Genomic DNA, 4,707 nt, shown 5'->3' with positions numbered 1-4,707 from the left:
CAGGGTGATTAACAAAAGGCTAAGCTGTGTTCAAATATATTTCACTTGTGATTTTCATGAATAGGAATATTTTCTGGGAAGATTTATGTCCGTTGCGTTATGCTAATTAGTGTCAGATGATGATAACGGTCCCATTCATGGGCTGGGCGTCACTACAGGTTAAGAACCATTGGATTTAGCAAACTCTGAAATTATTTAATATTTCTGTGCCCATGAAAACTGTTTTCCCAGTGTAACATAAGGAGCCACTAAATGATGCATAGTTCGAGTGCATTTCAGAATACATAAAACTGTCCGACAGCAAGATCCCTTATTTTAGTTGAAGTTCATCATATGACAAGCGCAACGTTATGACTATAACTACTGTTCCCTGAAGGAGGTAAGCTAGGTACAACATACTATTAAATCCACATGTTATGACTATAACTACTGTTCCCTGAAGGAGGGAAACTAGGTACAACATAGTATCAAATCCACGCCTCGCTGGAAGCCCCGCCTTCCACAGGTGATGAGAGTGAGGCTTGGATTTATTCCTTAAATTTAATACCGCTCTTCATCGACCCAGGAAGGGGCGGGGCCAATCAGGTGTTGTACCTCATTTCCCTCCTTCAGGGAAGTGTAATTTTAATCAAAGTTACACTCCCTTTCAGTCAGTCAACTTCGGTACAACATACTATTGGGAAATAAAATCATTCCCCAACGGATACTAAATGAAACGGCCCCTGTCAGACCACCCAGACCTGACTGTACAAGAGGCGTCAGTTCTCAATTTATTCATTGTCTTTTGTTTGAAACACTCCTGTCAATGTTGAGTAAGGATGCACACCTTATTACGCATATAGTAGTAGGACTAGTCTACCTGGCATGCACACAAATGTAGGCCTGTAAATGTGCCCATTTGGGGATGTCTGATAGTATTTCTAATTGTCTTAATGCACCACCACTAATGAGTTATGGAGCTTCTCAAAGTCATTTTCTTTACCTCCAAACAGCAAGTAAACAAAGTCTAATCAAAATCAATTGCGAATGACAATAGTTCCTCAAAGTATTTTTGTAAAATATTTCCAGCTCTCGCCCTTTCGATAACCACTCGGCATAAAAGGAAAAAATGTAATGCTCTGATCCAGTGGAAATGTCATAAAATACCTGATTACTTCTTATCCTTTTCACAAATAGCCGACAGCTGTGTCTGTCCAGAATTCACTGGAGGGCCTAGAATATTTTATACAATGTTGCAAGCTTGCTATCAGAGTTTCCTGACCCAGTTGATAGTTGATACAATATTTCAAGTTTGTTGTAAACAGGCCATTTGCAGCCAATGTGATTTCTAGGATATGTATTTTTATCGGGATATTTTCTACCTGCATAATGCACTGTTTTTATTTGTTGGCTTTATGTGGGCTATTTTTTTTACATAGTTGCAATGGCAATAAAAGTTACTTTTAGACTTCTATAATTTTCATTTAGATTTAGATAGAATGTAGATTAATCACAGACAATAATTTTGAGACACTATTAGAAATTAAATGAAACTGTTCCACGAAAATGTGCAAAAGAAAATCATAACTGGCACACAGATTAGCAGAAATGGTCAGATAAATTGGCACTCCAACTGGAAAAGGTTGCAGACTGCTGGTGTAGTCTATTAGTCTATCTGTAGTCTATTAGTCTATTACTGAAAACTTCAGGAGCAGAACGGCAGAATTTACCAAGTCCAGCAGCGGAGGGGGTCAGGTTATGTTGACGACCGGCTCCCTCTGGTCAGGTTATGTTGACGACCGGCTCCCTCTAGTTATGACTTCGAGAATTTGTGTGTCTTAATTATTTAATCAAACAGAATGGTTAACTTCACTAGGGTAGGGGGCAGCATTCGGAATTTTGGATGAAAGGCGTGCCTAAATTAAACTGCCTGCTACTTGTTTATGATGAGTATTTCTGTAATTTGATTTGGCTCTCTGAAATTTCACAGGATGTTTGTTTGAGACAATGATTACTGTACATAACGCGCCAATTTCAACTGGGGTTTTTGGACATAAAGAGGGACATTATCGAACAAAACACACATTTATTTTGTAACATGAAGTCCTGTGAGTGCCATCTGATGAAGATCATCAAAGGTTAGTGATTAACTTAATCGCTATTTCTGACTTTTGTGAGCCCGGACACTGTGGACACTGTGGTTGGATTTACAATAAGTTTATCTTTAAAATGGTGTATAATACTTGTATGTTTGTGGAACTGTAATTATGGGATTTCTGTTGTTTTGAATTTGGCGCCCTGCAATTTCACTTGCTGTTGTCGAGGTGGGACGCTACCGTCCCACTGGTGCCAGACAGGTTAAAGCATCTGACAAGTTCCGTACGTATATTTGATTTTATAAAAACACATGGGGCGATTGGTAGAAAGAACAGATGACTCTTGGTTGACCAAGATGTATTTTAGTTGGGGACAGCACCAGAACATGACTTTGGGGCTCCCAGGTGACGCAGAGAACACTGCATCTCAGGGCTTGAGGTGCCACTACAGACACCCTGGATCAAATCCAGGCTGTATCACAACCGACCGGGATTGGGAGTCCCATAGGGCGGCGCACAATTGGCCCAGCGTCGTCTGGGGTAGGCAGTCATTGTAAATAAGAATTTGTTCTTAACTGACTTGCCTAGTTAAATTAAGCTTACATTTAAATAAATAGTGTTTAATGACAAACCTTTTTTTACAAATCCGTCAAGGCACCAACTTTGAGAAGGGTTTAAAGCAAATGTTTCAAACCAATTCATGAATGTAATTGAATCTAGGTATGTCTTGCCTTTAATAAGGGAATGAAAAAAAATGTCTGAATATTATACAATGACTTATCAACAGCTCTAATAATTTGCCTCCACAGGAAATCTTCACTGGCAACTATAGAATGTACTATATAGCCTAGAAACCCTGATAAACTATCATTATGACATCATGGATGAATTCTAGAATATACTAAATAGCCTAGAAACCTGGCTAAACTATCATTATGACATCATGGATGAATTCTAGAATATACTATATAGCCCAGAAACCTGGTTAAACTATCATTATGCCACCATGGATGAATTCTAAAATATACTAAATAGCCTAGAAACCTGGTTAAAACAATCATTATGACATCATGGATGGCCAGTCCTTGTATTCATAGTGTAGTGAATTCAGGGGGTAGCCCTGAGCTGAACTCAAACCTGGGTCCAGCCACTGTCAAGCCAACCTTATAACTGTTATGCCAAGATGTCTGAACTTCTTGACAAGGTCGCTAGGTTTTGGGTTACGGTTGCTACAATAGCTTTCTCTATGAATTTGAGATTGGTTACACTTCTCCCTCCCCCATCCCTCAGCTGTTTACCAAACCAAGTCTCAGGAGAGCCATTGTGTTGCTGTTTAAAAAACCCACACAACCCAGCAATCTGCAGTTCAAACAATAACAAATCTGTCATTCCACCACTGTTTTGGTAATATGATTATAGGGTTGGAGAAATGTAACTACAGACAGACCTATGGATGCAAGGACTGACCATCCATGATATCAATATTATAGTTTTAACCATGTTGAGGCTATACAGTGTTGATTTACATTGTTTCTAAACATTAGAGTAAAAGAAAAAGCTTATTTGGGGATCTGATGGGGTACAACAGTTGAACTAAGCTCATGAAGCATGTGTTATATTCTTCAAGAATCAATGGCTATATATAAATAATTTAAAAGTCCAAATGTGGATGTAGCAATTGCAGATTTCCGCTTTAACACCAAACATCAGTTCATCAACTGCAGAGTTTGTGCCTCTGTTTTTAAGACTGTACTTACTAGTGTTAATCAGGGAACGGTTTCTCAAAACCATCTTATGGCAAAGTTCATCCTTAGAATCATCGGACGCCTTAAGATGCGTTTGGGAAACCGGGCCCAGATATGCAGTTTCCTCCTCTTCTTCCTCCTCCTTTTTCGATGTAACAGTCATCTCCTCCTCCTCTTTCACTCCATAAACTGCATCCTCCTCTCCTTTTACTGTAACATCCTCCTCTTTCACTCTGAACGCTTCTTTTTCTTCTTTCACAGTAACGGCTTCAACCTCTATTTCTTGTTTTACTGCGATATCCTCCTCTTCATTAGAAGGAGAGTAGCTTAGTGACCGCATGGTCGGGGATGTTAGCTAGGCTAATGCTAACTTAACCAGACCACTAGCTGAATAATAACAACAACACCGTAAATATTAAATTAAATCGGATAACTAACTAGACGTCAGAAGTGGGTTTAAAACACAGCGGCTAATATACGCTAAAGCGTCTAACGAGCTTTATTGGTTCGGCTATTTTGCCTATGTAACAGTACTCGTCTTGCGTTGTGTACAATCAGTCATCGACACGGAACTCCAACATGTAGCACCAGTCATGTAGCTTTATTCTGATAAGAACGACGCAAAATTGCACGTCATGCAATGCACGTCTCATCATCCAACTCTGCACTCACGCACGCTGGTTTGGTGCTTGTTCACTGGGGTAGTTACCAAAATAATACAATTACAATATACAATATAATATATTTAACAATGTACCTGATAAGAAAGACACAAAATTGCACGTCATGCAATGCACGTCTCACCATCCAACTCTGCACTCACACACTGTACAAAATATATGAACCCCCCCACCAGACACAGTAAATTGCTAGCTAATACTGGCGGG

The sequence above is a fragment of the Oncorhynchus clarkii genome, chromosome 6 (assembly GCF_045791955.1).
Source record: "Oncorhynchus clarkii lewisi isolate Uvic-CL-2024 chromosome 6, UVic_Ocla_1.0, whole genome shotgun sequence".
Taxonomy (NCBI): Eukaryota; Metazoa; Chordata; class Actinopteri; order Salmoniformes; family Salmonidae; genus Oncorhynchus; species Oncorhynchus clarkii.
This window is presented reverse-complemented; position numbering follows the sequence as displayed.